The sequence below is a fragment of the Amblyomma maculatum genome, chromosome 4 (assembly GCF_055883805.1).
Source record: "Amblyomma maculatum isolate TAMU_Amacu chromosome 4, ASM5588380v1, whole genome shotgun sequence".
Classification (NCBI taxonomy): Eukaryota; Metazoa; Arthropoda; class Arachnida; order Ixodida; family Ixodidae; genus Amblyomma; species Amblyomma maculatum.
In genome coordinates this window covers 47,710,372-47,727,567 of record NC_139347.1, presented here as the reverse complement: position 1 = coordinate 47,727,567, position 17,196 = coordinate 47,710,372, and the positions used below count along the sequence as shown (strand labels likewise).

At 41.7% G+C, this 17,196-nt stretch overlaps 1 pseudogene; it reads right to left on the bottom strand.

The window, feature by feature from the left end:
* Window positions 1-16,181: 16,181 nt before the first annotated feature.
* LOC146190941 (uncharacterized) lies at window positions 16,182-16,866 on the bottom strand (annotated as a pseudogene).
* Between the last annotated feature and the right edge of the window lie 330 nt (window positions 16,867-17,196).

The following is a 17,196-nucleotide window of genomic DNA, read 5'->3' as shown; positions in this document are numbered from 1 at the left end:
CATCTTCTCTTTGTGGCGATACAAAATCCTAACCTTGTCAAACTTAGGAGTGCACTTCTTTTTCTCCTTCTTCATTATTTCACATGAATGGCAATGTGATACCAGAAACGTTTTGTCCTTTCCACTTTCCAAGTTGTTCCGGTGTTCCTGTAGTCTCTTATTAATACATCGTCCTGTTCGTCCTATATAACTGGCTCCACAAGAGAGTGGAAGTACACAACACCTGTCTTGCATTCAACATATGGGTTTCTATGTTTCACCCCACATTCTTGCTTCTTCGCTTCTCTTTCCCTTTGAATAGCCGGGCAGGTCCTCTACATCTTGAGCGGGTGGTCAATGCGACGTCAACACTATACCTCTTGCCTACATTTTTGAGGCCATGCGAAATTCTGTGCACATACGGTACCACTGCAACCTTCCTCTTCCTCTCACCCATGCTGGGTAAGGATTTCAGTCTGTGCGTTCTTTTAAGGCTCTTCAGTACCCGGCAACTGGCCTCAATAATAACCGACTCCCGATAACCGGCCTTTGCAATTCTTGTCACTTGTCTTTCAAGACTCTTGCTCATGCCGTGGTAACAAGATTTCTTCAACGAATTTAATAAGCATGTGTTGATCATCCCATTCTTCACTAATTTGGAATGCCCCGAATTGGAGCTTAGCAACGGCTTCATCGATCTCAGGTTGTATTCCAACCAAACATGATCATCACCGAATTGAATCAATACATCTAAATACTGTAACCAATCGTTCACTGGTTCTTCACCGAATTGAATCAATAGATCTAAATACTGTAACCAATCGTCCACTGGTTCTTCAATTCGGTGATGATCATGTTTAGTGGGAATACAACCCGAGATCGATGAAGCCGTTGCTAAGCTGAAATTCGGGGCATTCCAAATTAGTGAAGAATGGGATGATCAACACATGCTTATTAAATTCGTTGAAGAAATCTTGTTACCACGGCATGAGCAAGAGTCTTGAAAGACAAGTGACAAGAATTGAAAAGGCCGGCTATCGGGAGTCGGTTATTATTGACGCCAGTTGCCGGGTACTGAAGAGCTTTAAAAGAACGCACAGACTGAAATCCTTGCCCAGCATGGGTGAGAGGAAGAGGAAGGTTGCAGTGGTACCGTATGTGCACAGAATTTCACATGACCTCAAGAATTGTCGGCAAGAGGTATAGTGTTGACGTCGGATTGACCGCCCCGCTCAAGATGAAGAGAATCTGCCCGGCTATTCAAAGGGAAAGAGAAGCGAAGAAGCAAGAATGTGGGGTGAAACATAGAAACCCATATGTTAAATGCAAGACAGGTGTTGTGTACAGGCTTCCACTCTCTTGTGGAGCCAGTTATATAGGACGAACAGGACGATGTATCATTAAGAGACTACAGGAACACCGGAACAACTTGGAAAGTGGAAAGGACAAAAAGTTTCTGGTATCACATTGCCATTCATGTGAAATAATGAAGAAGGAGAAGAAGAAGTGCACTCCTAAGTTTGACAAGGTTAGGATTTTGTATCGCCCCAAAGAGAAGATGACGAGAGAGATAGTGGAATCATATTTTATTTCAACGGACAATAAGTGTGTCAGCAAGACTTCTCTTGCTCTTTCAAGCAAAGAGGTGCCTTTTTTAAGTGATTTTTTGTGCAGCAGGTGAACCCAGGGGTTGTTTCACGTGACTGTTTCGTTTTCTTCATGTTTGATTTTTCTGGGCCTTGGAGTAAAGGGCTTAGGCATAGTTGTGAGTCAGCGCTTGTACTGTGGCTTTCTTTTATCTTGTTCGTTGTCTTCGTGTTCGCGCTGTTTATATTAATAATGAAAAATCATCAAAGTTTACCAAGTCATAATCAGAATGATCATGGTAGCGCAACTAGATCTCATTTAGTTTAAAAATGTAAATGGTGGAATATGTTTTAAATCCCGCCTTGCTTATATAACAATAAATGACGAAATATGCGATAAATGATGACGTGCAAGAATGTTTCTTCTATTTTTTTAGTTTTATCTGTCCATCAAAACGCGTCGTAGTGCTCGTAAGTGAAGGTAAAAATTTAAATCTGGAGGCACTGAATTACGGACCAGAAAATGTGCACCCCTAGATTAGCTATACTTTCATTTTCTTGTTATTCATGAGTGTAATTAAATGAATTGCTTTTCATGTCGCAGGCTTTCAACACGCTATGACTTGAAAAATATCGTAATTAGTTAGAGAGTCGGGTAATATATTTTTCCAGACTCCAGGACTTCTTTTTATACCGTATAGAGCGTGTATTTCGTGATAATCCTCTGCGACTTCACGCGATCCGCCAGGAAAGCGCGTCGTCAGCAGTTGCTGACACTTGACTCGGGACCAGCAGCAAGGCAAATAGTTTTCGTTACCATGGGACCACCGCTGGTCTTGAGCATGGTGGGAGATCCTGCGCAGCGCATAGGGCCCGAGTCTGGCAGCGCTTTGTCAAAGCGTAACCAAAGCGCGGGTGACAGCGCTGCAATAAAGGAGCATTAGAGCGCACGTAGCACAATGTCCTCTGGTACTTTTCAGAATTAGAGGGTTTTCATTTTTGACTTGTGAAATGTTGTATGGCGTGGAAGTTTCTAGATCAGGCAATTTTCGTGGTGATGAACAACTTTGCTATTCACAACTTTTGTTTGAACGTGAACATTTTACAGTAAATATTTAATTTTGACTAGAACAAAGTCGATTGAACAAAATAAATCACAGCAGGTGGTTTGCATAACTCCCAGCAACACTCGCTAGGTACTCGCCTGCAATGATCCAGGGATTAGGGCATTCTACTGCTTATCCCGTGGGTGCGTGTTCGGTGTACATATGATCGATATCAGTACACGGTAAAGAACTCCATGCGCTCGAAATTTGCACAGCCGCCAGTTTATTGACGTTTTTGGTGATTTTTAGCCGTGAGCCAATTGAAAGCTTTCTTTCCTAATTAACGGATACAAGACTATGGCACTGAAAAACGCAGGAAAACAGTTTTGTAGTCTGACTATTCTAATTAACAGTCTCATTTTCTGAATGGTAGCCGCCTTCTTCGAACCCTACCGCCAGGGACACAGAATTTACTTAGTGCCGTAAATCTATGCAGACATGTGGACGCAAAGACGGCAGCGCGGCCTGGGTGGGGGACAGTGACGTGTATGATATTAGCCCAGATGCATGAATTTGTTAAAATATATATTCGAGAGTCGTAAGGTAGTTTAAAACGAAATAAATTAATCAACTGTGAAACTGCTGATATCTACTAGAGATACCAACATTCGCTCTTGCCTGTAACAGTGCTGTCGATAGCAGTGCCGCTAGAAGTAAAGCGGTGGCATCTGGTGTGCGATCTCTTCGCGAAAACCTTTTAAAAAATAATGCACGACAAAACCGTAAAATGTAGCTGTAACTTCTTAAAAGAGAGATACGTAGACTACAACGTGTTGATATTAACAAATATGATCGTCTGTATGCATGCTCTTGTGGCATAGTCATAAAACGTAGTAAATTCCCTTCAGATGCACAAGGCTGCTACTATTTTAGCCACAAAGAGAGAGCGCAGCATGGCGCTACCATATGCCTAGAAGAAGCTGGGTCGACCAACTTAAATTGCAAATTACTGCGTAAACCACAAGTTCCGCCCTGGTTACTATTGCAAAGACGTGAGATCTACCAAAATGTGCCAATAATCTTATACGCATCACCAAAAACATACGGCCCTTTAAACGATTTAATCTAAAGCGAACCGTTGGCTTGATTTCGGTCGGAAGGACATTTCGTGTTTGTTTTTTAGCTCTTGCTCCATCTCAGCTGGGACAGTGTGCTCACGCGGATAAGGGTTGCAATATTGTAGGCGCTAGATATAGGGTAATACATTATAAGAGTCAAGCACTCACGCAACTAAAATCACCGGCCCAATATTGGGACTGCATTGAAAATTTCTGGGCCGACGATTCGTTCTGATTGTCTAGTTTCCCTTGACTGCAACTTGAATTTAGAACTGCTCTATTCCACTTTCCGTTTATGGCCCAAACTCGTCTAAATTGCAAAAAGAAAAGCTAAATATATGTTAAGTTACGCTCTTCAATAATGTAGGCTATTTCTACGTGACGTCCCGAAGTCCCAAATTAGAAATCTGCAATCGTTTAGCTGCAGAAGACGATGTCGTTACAAACCACCGCATTTACGGTCTATTTTTCTCAAGGAAATAATGACGGCTCGGCTACTGACCACCATCAGGCAAACAACACCAAAAGAAAGAAAACTACCTTAATGTAATAGCGCGCGTGCAAAGATCAAGTGCAGGGATTACTTATAGGGACTGAGGTTTTGAGCAGAGCGTATCAAAATGAACCTAAACGTCTCTCGTACCTTGGATCGCTTTGGGACATTAAAGGAGTGTAGACACATAATGTTTGGGTTCGTGTTTTATTCTTTGTAATGCTTCCTAAGACATTATTGTACACGAATCACCACAGCATATCTGCCTACGTCATCGAAAAAATTTATAATCGAATTTCTTTTCTCACCTGTTTCGGTTTCGGTTTCAACAGCCGAGCTATGGCTTTAACGTCATAGTCAAGTCTACGTCCCGCGAGGGATGAAAATACAGCGATATAAACATTCCTGTGTCGTTGGAAATCACTACAATGATAAAGCCAGTGTGCCTTGAGAAGAGGAACCACTACAAGTGAAGAATGAGTGATTATAGGGATGTTTTTTTTATTCCGCGCATCAAGACATGATTGTTTCCCTACGGCCATCTCTCGGCTGCTGAAACCGAAACTGGCAGGAAAGAAAATTCAATTATAAATTATTTAGCGGCCGTAGGCGAAACCTGCCTGTGGATCGATATACAGGAATGACGTACGCATCATTAACAAGAAGAAAAATGCCACCGAAATTTGGTTTCTATAGTCCTTTAAACCCCATAAATAAACCCACCCGAAACAAGCAAAATAAGTAGCTCTTAACCCTCTGTGGTGGAGCCATGTTAGAAACGTAAAGAAAAGCTATTCAGCACCCGCTGTTCACTGAGCAACTGAGTGGAGCTGTCAGCTTTTATTACACTCCTTATGTTTAAGCACTTACTGTGTGTGCTTTCGACGCCGAAAAAACTTACAATATTTCATGGCAGCATTAAAATAACGGCAAATAAATATGAACAAAATTCTTCTGCGACTTGAGAGAAGGGGAGGTTTTTTTGTAATGTTTTAAAATGCTGAAGCTTTACTGAAATTAACAGGCTTTCAGGTAGCATTATTCCGCTGTGCTCAACCCTGACCGTTCATTGCCGGTGCGATATACGCATAATTTCTGTTGAAGTATCAAATCAGGAAAGCAACAATGTCGGCTTTAGCCCTCCATTTTATTGGTTAACGTTGTACGTAGATTTTATTTCGCTTTTTTTTTTCTGTGACACTCGTCTGCAGCGCTATTCATGTACCGTCCGCTGGCAATCGTTCCTCTAGGAACTCCAGATGTTTACAAAGAATTGAAATAAATAAATGTCCCTTTTACAAATACATTATTGTTATCAATATAATTTGCTTTTACAGGCTACGAATATCGTGCTCAGCGCGATAAGCATACCAAAAGTTTCACCATGATTCCTTGTTTTATATTTTATTCTTAATCGGACAGCTTATTCTTCTTCCGCTTCAATGTCACTGCTACTCCGTTAATGCTTAAACACTTCATGGACTATAGAAAAACGAGCTTTAACCATGGGTGTGTAAAATAATATTTAATAACTGATATATTTAAACAATTTTAGAGCACGTATATCAAAATGTACCTAATTCAATGCTCTGTCATTTGGTAAACCACTTTATTGGTGCAGTTTTACCATACTCCTCACACCCCCCCCCTTCCACACACACACACAAAAAAAAAACAATAACAATATCATTCATTGTGAACTTTTTGGAAAAAAATTGAATAAAAGCTCTAAATGGTGTGAATCTGAAAATAGGAACTGTGTTTAAAAAATAAAAACATGAAAAATACATTTAACATTGCAATTTTTTTTTATTAGGAAAACTTTGTGCGCCTATCTGCAAATTTCGTTTTCTTTTTGTGTTGATCGCAAGCAGGGGTTAACCCCCAGTTCCAGAGGCAGCTGTTGTCAGTGTGACTTACCTCTGGCCTACCCCCTAGTGGGCATGTGCCATTATCAAAGGGCACAACAGCAGCGACTTACCATTGTACTAATACAATACTGTGAAGCCAACTTTACATGACACTAATTAGTTATACGGTAAGATCCATTTTTAGGGCTTGCAATATCTATATGTATGTTGCTAAATGTCTAATAAAGTTAATTTTCTAATTGGTCTTCTTTTGCACACAGCGTAGTTTACGGATATTGCGTTTTTGAATGTTTTGTGACTTATTGTGTAAACATTGTTTACATGTTTTGCGCAGGATAGGGGGGTGCGATCTGGTTTACCCACAAAATTCAAAATATGCTCATGGAGCCCTCCCCTGGAAGGTAGCTAATTAAACCAGCAACAGAGAGGCTGAAAGTCATTCGCACTTTGTTGTGCTCTGGAGAAGCTACCATGCACCACGGTGCTTTCCATATTGATATACCACAAAGGCATAGCAGCCCTAGGGTGAATATCTAGTGTCTAACTTTGTGCCACGTTTCGTGCTGTTAAAATTGTGTCAGATCGCACCAACTGCCTCGGCTAATTCCTCTCTTGTGCACAAGACCCGGATACAATCACGTACAGCAGCTCCGAAAGTGCATTAAATGCACAGAGCGGGACAGTGGTTGTATGCGCGTTAAGTGTTTTTGTTTTTTCTTTGCGCATTGATGTCACAGCAACAAATAGGAGAACATGTTAGTACTTACTCTGAAATTCTTTGTTGCATCAATTGTTTAATCAACGTTGGGTCCATTAAGCTGTTCTCACATGTTACGAAATGCAGCCGACGAGCGTGCACCTCAAGTCCTGGTACACACCTCGATAAACCAAGCACGCGTACTGGAGCGGCAAGAGAAATCGGAAACCCTTACATCAAGCCAGGTGAGGCGAAGAGAAAACGGCTTATTCCCGCATTACAGCAACTACCTATACAAAAGGAGGCCGGCTCGAGCGTAAATTTTATTCTTCTGAGCTTGCGAGCCCACGCGTTTGCAATCAAGTCATTTAGTGCCACTGCCTATGCCGTAATTGCCCCAGCTCTTTTATTCGCCTCGACATGGGCGAGCAAGGCGACGGTTGCGCAAGTTTTTCAGTCCTCTCCATTCTATAACGCTGTGTCGCTGCCGGAAGTTTAATTTACTTCAATTACAGCATCTCTTCTGCATGCAATAAGCATAATAATAGCTTTTCTGTTAAAAGAAATAAAGCTAAAAAGGCGCAGAGCACGAATATGACTAATTTTATTCTTAGCAAGCACCCACACGCTTCTACTATAAACCTCCTTTGTTAATTCTGACGCAGCATAGGCGGTCGGAGAGCTTTTTTTTGTTCTTGCTCAAACTGAATAATTGGACCCTGTTCTGGAATAAAAAGAAATATATATCAGCCAAGGCTTTGCAGAGTAAAATTCAGTATGCAATCTAAGGTCGCTATTCACGCAAAAATAGCACGGCGTTCAGCTCTGGCAAACCATAAATGTTAAGCTGTATTCCACCTATTTTTCATTTTTCTGACAGCGGGGAAGTATGCTTACATGTCCTGATAATGGCGGTAGAAGAGCGTTAGGCAAACGAATGACGTGCTCTCAAATTGCTCTCATGTGTGTGACGAATGGCCCCTTGATTTAGCGGTTGAGAAGCGATAGGGATTTAAGAGTAGGGCGCTTCCTTGTGATTTACATAAAAAATACGTTTTTTAATTCTCGGTGCTGGTTCTGTTTTTCTGCGGTGTTATCAGTTTAACCAGAGAGACATATGTATTACGTGGGAAACTGTTTCGACAAATCGCTAAGCGAGTCGCTCCACTTGTATACCGCAGTGGTATCATGCATGCTTCTCAATGCAATGGGGAACGAACAGAAAAAAAACTGCAAGTTGGCAGTGAAGATTGCTATATATATGATACTGCCGTGCACATCACACTTTCCATTACAGAATGTGTGGAAGTGGGCCAGATATGAGTTGAGGTTCATGAAATTTTAGATGTCAGCATTGGAAGCCATTGAGGTTTTTCTCTGAGTATTTATATGTTCAGTTGTATGGATCTACAGCTCTTCTGTCTGTATTTTAACGTGATAGCAATAAAAGCCGCTTTATGCAAAAAACGCTGGTGGTGTCGTTGTTGGCGTCGGTATTGTGAGAAAGAAATCACAGGCACGCCTCTAGCACAGGTCAGTTGGAAGGTGGCATGTCAAAGAGCTGATTGGTTGGCGGGTTTCGTGACCTCATGACTCTAGCAGAGGTCCCTTGGCAGGTGGCATGTCTAAGAGCTGATTGGTTGGCGAGTTGTGTGACGTCACGCCTCTAGCAGAACTCACTTGGCAGGTGGCATGGTAAACAGCTAATTGCTCGACGGATTGTGTGACGTCACCAGACCGCATGTAGAGCCGAGTTGGCAGGCGCTGCCAATTTGCGTTCATCCTTAAAGATGGGAGGCCGAGATAGAAATCGCACCCACCGAAACCCTTCGGTCCTTAGTCACACATTTTATTCACAAGCCACGCAGGCGCTTTTAAACGGAAGTGGTAAACGCCGGCCGTAATATTTATTTTCGACGGTCCAACACATAATGGGGTAGCATATGATCGTATGCTGATGAACATGTGGGAAATAAAAAAAAAAAATATTGCAGAGGATTAACTTGTGTAAACGTAATAGAACGTGTGAAAGCGCAATATTGCCGTAGTTTATCTAGATGCATTTGACCGATGTATTCGACGTTCACAAGACACCTTTTAATAGAGCATAACGACCCGCACTTGGTCCTCTTTGGCTACTTGGTTTTTTTTTTTTTTTTTTTTTTTTTTTGTTGATTGGAAAACTTTCATTTCGCTTAACGTGTTTGTGGGTCCTTGGCTTACTAGATGGCGTTTTTTTGTTGTTGTTGTTGTTGTTGTTGTGGAAAGGTCACTTGATATTTTGACTGTTGTCTCTCGATGAAATGTCTTGTGATGTATGTTTCACATGGCTGAGGACACGGAATAACTCCATTTAGCTCCCTGATATACGCACTGGTTTTTTGAGTCAAGACTGTGTAGGGTGTAGAACCTAATCTCACAGAAAACACCTTATTCATACGGCAGCGTTCATTCTAAGCTCTTAAAATGAAGCATAGTTTCGATTAAACTTCAAGCGGCCTTAACAAAAAACTGCGAACCTCAGGTCACTGACAGCTTTGATGTGCGGTGAGGCTATTGAAGAGAGAAACTTATCTAAGTGTTATAGCATTGTTTCAGTGAGCGTTCTTAAAAAACTCACAGGAAGAAAACAGCATGAATTCCAGAAAGGAAGGCAAATAAAGCACGCGATCCCATACCAACATAAGCTGTCGCAAAATTTGAAGGAAGTTGCAGAGCGCTACAATATGAATTCGTCGTTTTATGCGCCGTGCAAGGTATCCTGCATATCAATCAATAAATCAATCAATCAATCAATCGATCAACGGGTTTTTAGTTTCCAAAAAGCATGCTGGATGGTTGTTATGGAATATGGCGTATGTTGTCAAATAAAAAGCGTCCCGAATGCACAAAGAAATATGGTGTTCAAGTACCAACTATGCAATGGGCGTGTTGTACTAAATTCCGTTGCTATGTGCCAGTTGCTACATCAGGCAGACTGGGCGATGTGTGAAATAAAGAATGAGAGAACACAGACTGTGTGTAAGCACTAATGCAGGCGGCCATCTCGCAGATCACCGCAATCATTGTGGATGCGAACCTATCATCATCATCATCATCATCATCATCATCATCAGCCTGATTATACCCACTGCAGGGCGAAGGCCTCTCCCATATTTCTCCACTTAACCCGGTTCTGTGCTAACTGCATCCACTTGACCCCTGCGAACTTCTTAATCTCATCTGCCCACCTAACTTTCTGCCGCCCCCTGCTACGCTTTCCTTCCCTTGGAATCCAGTTTGTTACCCTCAGCGACCATCGGTTATCCTCTCTTGGCACTACATGTCCTGCCCATGTCCATTTCTTCTTCCTAATTTCCACTAGAATGTCGGTAACTTGAGTTATTTCTCTGACCCACTCTGCACGCTTTCTATCTCTTAATGTAATCCCTACCATTCTTCGTTCCATAGCCCTCTGGGTGAGCCTTCGTTCTGTGAGTCAGGGATAAGGGCACGTGCAAAAGACGGGCGTTAGATGAAAGTAATCGAAGCATGGTTTATTTTTAGGGGGGTGAATGGTGCGTTACTATGGCGTCAATTTCTTTAATCTAGAAAGAAGCTGCCTTTCTGGATAGCACCAAAGGACTCACTTTTGCTGGCACTGCTGTTGCAGATTTCACTCACTAGGTCTTTATTTTGCAGATATATCACGCTCTCCCCCCCCCCCCCCCCCCCTCCATGCCCTGCCCCAGCCCTGCTCTCATGTTTTTCCTGTGCGAGCGGAAAACCAATTTCCTTCTCTCTCTTTATTTCCCAAGCCAATCGAAAATTTAGTGCGCTGAGAGACGAAAAAGTTTTTCAACATGGGGCCTCCACATTTAACGCATGAAATACTAGCTCACGTCTCAGTATCTGAAGGGTACACGGGACATCACATATAGACATTGTGCATTGAACCCAGTCGTTGGCATGAATTTGTGTTGCTAGTTATAAATGCTGTGTAGTATGGTCAAATAGCACTGCCACGTAGTAAAGCTTATCGACAGTGCTTTCATAAGCTGTTATTATTTCAAATAAGCGTTGCTGAAATGCATTGTGGCCTTCCAGGCCAATCTAAGGCATCAGGACGTCGCAGAAAATTTCTAACCTATAACGCTGAATGAAAAACAAAATATATATATGAACTGATTGCGGTAGTCAGCTTGGCTAAAGGGTGACTCCTGCTGTTTCTCAACCTGTCCTGTCCTGTCCTGGGACTCTCATGTATCAATTATGACGTTTTCTGAAAAATAAAAGCACAATTATTTTTAGATCCGCAAAAATCGCAAATCCGAAGCAGAAACCGCGAAACTGAAGATGAGTCTCATGGTGTCGCTCAACCTAACCAATGGCATTAACAACCAAGGGTGGCGTATAGAGATACATAGGGCTCGCGCCACGTAGCCCTTACTTTGAAAATTTGATTGCGAAAAAGCTTTTTCGTGCTCAGATGAAAAATTGAACATTGAAGATGGGAACACAATAAACATATAGATTGCAGGAGTCTTGGGCTAACGTGCACTCTCAGACATTCGCGTTAAAAACAACCAATTACAACTAGTCAGATCCGAGCACTTGGCCTCAGTATGTCGCGTTAGGTTGTTCTACTTACTGTCGTAGGTCCGCGGCTCTCTAATCGTCAACCTTCGCTCGTATGACCTAGCCTTGGTAGTGTTAACCTGAAACATTCTGTATTATCGCGAACATGCAGCGAGATCGAATGATGATGGCAGCGGCGGCGCGAGAACCGTCTTATGGTTCATATATGCCCTGAAAACTGCTACTACCGAGACCATCAATGACCTGAATAATTGACAAGGGTAGGGAAATGAGGGTCAGCTTATGGCAGGGAGCTAAAGGATCAAACCTCGGGATAGCTTCGGGGAATGTTTCCATTCTTTCTTTTCTCTAAAGTTGATCTATGGTGAAAAAGTAGTATAATCTCATTCTGTAAGGAGAATCGATTGCACAGTTCAACGAAAACTACTTGCTGCTAATGGTGTCAGAATTTACGACCTGCCTGCTTCATCAACGGTGCTCTATCAACTGAGCAATGACCGCCTCTGTCCAATCTTCAGATAACGTTGCCATTTTTGCTTAGTATAGCCTAGCCTTTAGAGGCGTTGAAGAAACGGGTTTTCTGCTTTAGCCGCTCCTGCTTCATTTGCGTTTTTGCACGTGCGAGGGCGGATGGTGAATTAATAAGCAGCATGCTTTAATAGAACCCCAAGTATGTCCATTACGGTAGTTATTATTCGAACGAACTCTATCAACTGCGTAACTACAGAAATAGGAAGGCAAGTAGAGATAACTGACATGGCTAAACAACTCCAACAAACCTATCTTGCAACTAAATAAAGACAAGAAAGGAGATATACGCAGCACACAAAGCAAGTCGCTCTCCATCATATGTTGCGCTAGTTGCCATCTAGGAGGACATAAAAAGCAGCTGGAATGGAAGCCTCCTATACTTACCGATGGGTGGCGGCCATCTTGTGGCGGGCAAAAAGCAGGACAGCACACCACTTCGGTACGGCAGTCCCTGCATCATTCCACCACTTTGTCGAGTAATTGCAGTTCATGAGACATAAAACCGCAATGCAAACAAATATTCGGTTAGCTTATACAGTTCGTTGAGCCCAAAAGCCATCGGCGTCATTGTTATCGTCGTAGTAGTAGTAACAGCAGTCGGCACCGCGTGCGGGAAATAATCGGGAGCTGCGTAAAAACATCACATCAAACTAATTTTTGAATTTATGAATTAATGATTGGTCGGTATTTGATAAAAGATGATGAGTTAAAAAAATCACTCTAAATTTATTATTTAATGAATTAAAAGCATAAAAAAAATCTAAAAAGCGATGTTCAAAGTTGTCAATATGCTCAGAAGGAAAAGCAACTGCTTGATGGTCTTAATAAAAATATTTACAGTCTCCATTAGAAAAATATTCAGTTGCAATAATTTAAGGAATGAAAAATGCGTTCAAATGTGTCAAACTGCTGTGAATGGAAAGCCAATTTTGAAATGCTGAGTATCGGTGTATAAGGAATAAAAAAAGCGAAAAATAAACAGACATTTACAAAATTTTAAAAAGATAAAAACATTTTCAGTGTATGCGAAGTGCTATCGCGTCATAAACTTAACGGCGGAGATTAAGTGTCCCCCTAATTTTCACAATTTATTTCAAGTTTTTGGGAAAAATTGTTCATTTGATAATGGTATTTTCGACGTTCAGGCTTCGCGACCGTTACGTTCACCAGTTTGTCATTTCATTGCGTTTTACAAATAACTAGCCCTTTTTCTATTTTTTATTCTTACCTAATTTCAATACATAAATTTAATATTTACGCACTCTAAAATTTCATAAATACCATAATCACGCAATGCCTTTTCCTCTTGAACATTTTGACACCTATGAATTCCCATTTTTCATTTTTCATTTTCTTTCATTCTTCAATTATTCAATTACTTACAATGATTTCATTAACTCGTCATCGCCATTCACACAACTATCAAGCATCAATCACGAGAACCAGAAAATATCGTGATACGATTTTTTTACATAGCCTCCGAATACTTCCGACACGCAGTGTTAACTAGTACTAATGCTACTACTACTAGTACTAGTACTACTACTGCTACTACTACTACTACTACTACTACTACTACTACTACTTCCGACACGCAGTGTCGACTATTAATAATGCTACTGCTACAACTACTACTACTACTACTACTACTACTACTACTACTACTACTACTACTATGCCGGTGGCATTTCAACCGAACAAGCTGCTTAAGCTATCGCTTAAAACGGACGCCACGTCAACATCCAAGAGCAGATTTCTCATACTCACCAGTGGAATGTGATCATCTACACCGAATTCACATGGTTTGTGTATCAGTATGCTACCCATGATGCAGCCATACTTACTGCATTAGCGTTTGAAAGCCCTCGAGTTTACAAAGACGTTGTTTTGCGGAGGCAGCACTACGCTCGAAATAGCGTGTACCTCCGAGCATGCGGCGGCCCGGCACTTTAGTTTTTTGCTAACCATAAGATGGCGGCATGTGACTTCACTTTCACCGCACCGTCTTCTCTTTAACAGCAATTTCATATTATTATAGATTGCCACTTTAATGCATCTCTTATCTACGATGCCTAACAATGCTATATGCACACTTGCAGCACGGAAAGACTGGAGTAGCAGGTAAACAAAGCCATGGCGCTGAAACATACGCCACCGTGCTACATAATGCTTGTGGAAAAATTTAGGAAGACGGGGTGGTAAGCTTATTATGTTTCCTTTATCAGACGGACATGTTTGTTCGTTTCTGATTGCTACATTGGAACTTACTTTAGCGTGACATCCCCTGTTTACCACAGCACAAGCATTTAGTCTTCACTTTTGTTGGTCTTATGTTCTTTATTTTCATATAAGATGCCGAAAGGAATTACAATGCGCTGAACACAACATGAACACACACACAAAACGGTGCTTCGTTTACTCCTATTTCTCGCGCTGTAAAATGCTCCAGCATGTAGGACCGACTAGCCTAATATCCTCCCTTGTTACACGTGGCTTCTTGTACTGATATGACTGCCCATAAGACATATGTATGACCGAATAGCTAGATGTGACACGCTTGTTACACGTAGCTTCGTGTTCTACTCTGATAGCGCATACAATAATTTCATTCATTCAATCACTCTAGATGAGTCCGAGACAAGAAAACAAAAACAACGGCCCCTTCATTTGTGTCGTCAACCTCGTCACCGCTACGTGACAATACTAACGCAATTGTTGGTCTTCAGTTCATTACATTGAATACCGCAGACATTTTTGTGCACTGTTTCCTGCCATAAAGCTGGAAAGCACGTTAAAGAAGTGTTTAACCTGAACTTCGACTGTCCGAACTATTCTGAAGCCGCCAAAGGGCGCATTTTCAATTAAGTAACTCAAAACTGCTAACCATGCAGCAACCATTTTTGTTAGCTATATTTTGAAGGTGCACAGGCTAGAATCTGATACACAGGCCAGATTCTGCTTTGATCGTAATTACTAGGGGTCAAGAAATAAAGCCAACGAAAGCTGCCTACTCCCGCATTTCCTCTCAGCTTGAAATGAACGAGCGTCGGCAACTGGCTCCCAGACGTCAGCAACTTCAGATGGTAGGAGCGGACGTGACGCTCGCCGCGTTCCATCGTGACGCCCTTACGCTTGGCTGGTCGGATCGTTATCCTGCTCATCAATTTCTAATTTTCCGTGTCGTGACAGCGTTCGTTCAAGAGCACTGATAAGGTGTCACCCTCTCAGCGCTGCGGCGGGCCGGACGTGATTTAGGGCCCCGACGCACCGCGAATGGAGCTGACACGCGCGTTGTACGCTCGGAGACGAGTTTTCATGGCCTCCAAGGAAGGTCCTCGGACATCCAGAACTCATTTCGCCCACCAAGCCGAGCCAGTGCTTTGTGCTGGAGGTTCGCGGGCCGTCTATTGTTGGCGCGGTGCACGTGAGAGCTGTCGCCCCGAGGAAGGTGTTTTTCATCTCCATGCGAGGCGTGGAATTGATCGACAGGTGCGTGAAACTCGAAATAGGGCTCAAAAAACAGCCTTAGACAAGACCTTGAGCAAACCTGCTCTTTCATGAACTAGTAGCATGTTTATGAGGAAAATTGTTTTTACTTACTTTCGTATAAACCATTCTGCACCATGCAGCTATTATATAAGCGTTTGTCAGTTTTAACTTTTGTGTCGTGATTTTATACCTTCGAGGTTTGTAAAAATCATGCGTGGATATTGACAAACATGCTTTCAAACCTCACCAGCAGAACTGAGGAAAGCGTCTTCGATTTGATAAAGATTACGATGAAAGGTTTCATTGATTTTCTTTTTATCCGTTTCGAAGTTTTGGCTTTCTGCACTGCCGAAATTCAAGACTATGAAGAAAGAGAAATGGTATACGGTCCATACATTTTTGCATGGAAATAAAAAACCTGTAGCACTTCAGCAGGCATCCGCAACACGGCAGGAATACTTGCGGTGACAAAAGCGAATAATATAGGCACTTTGCACTGCCTTTCAAGAAGTTTATTTTTTTTTTTTTTGCAATATGAATGAATGAATGATTATTCCGCTTTTGTCGTACAAAAAGCGCGGGTGACGAAAAAAAAGCAGTTCGCAATGACCGCTTGACGGGCTTCGCCACCCGTAAGGTCGACGATGAAGAGCAGCGGCAGTTTGTGCGATATAAAATGAACAACTCACGCGTTACAAAATGAGACAGTGCTTTGAAACAGAAAAAAAGTTATACAATGACAAGGAAAAAGTAAAAATGAATTGTCGATAGACGCATTTCTTATCAATACAACCTAATCAGTGAACATTTCTCGGAGGAAAGAAAAAGTCATTTTGTTCATGTTGCTGTAAAGAAAAGTGTTCAAACAAATTGGCAGTATATATTTCAACATAGCAAAACCATAGTTTGTTCTACATCTGGGTACCTAAAACATTTCAGGGTTTCTTGTAGCATAGGGCATGTTGTGTGGCACCAGCTGTACAATGCGGGACAAAAATGGGTCGTTTCGTGCGGTATGTTTTTTATAAAAACAAGCAAACCTGTACTCGAACAGCTCAAGTACTGGAATTATTTTGTATTTCATCCGTATGGGACGGGTTGGGGCGTCATAGGAGGAATTTGTTATAACGCGTAGCATTTTCTTCTGCAGAACAAAAAGCTTTTGCAAATTGGACATAGTGGTATTTCCCCACACCAAATAGCAGTATCCTAAGTAGGAGAAAAAGAATGCATAGTAGAGGTCAAGCTTCGTTTTCGTTGGTAGAATATATTTATTACGAGAGATAATGCCTATGAATTTAGAAAGCTTAGTGCAAACTTTGTTTATCTGAGTATCCCATGACATTGTGGGTGTAAAATCTATGCCAAGTGATGTGAATGATTGGACATATTCGACTCTTGAGCCGCCGAAAAATATAGGTGGCGCATTCCCTACTAGCTTGCCCTTAGCATGAAATATTATTGCCTTTGTTTTTTCTTTGTTTACCGCCAAAGAATTTAAGCATGACCATTCCTTCAAAGAAGCGAGCACCTTGTTCGCAGAGTTTGTTAGTTGATTAATATCAGTAGAGGAGCAGAATAAGCTGGTGTCGTCAGCGTAAAAATAAATCTTATCTCGTTGCTTATATTAACAATATCATTAATATATACGTTAAAGAGTATAGGACCCAGACGACTGCCCTGTGGCACGCCATTCGAAATTTGTAGCACATCAGAACCACAATTTTTGATAACAAGATATTGGGATCGTGAGCACATATATGACTTGAGAAGGTTGAGGGCATGGCCACGTATACCACAATGTTCGA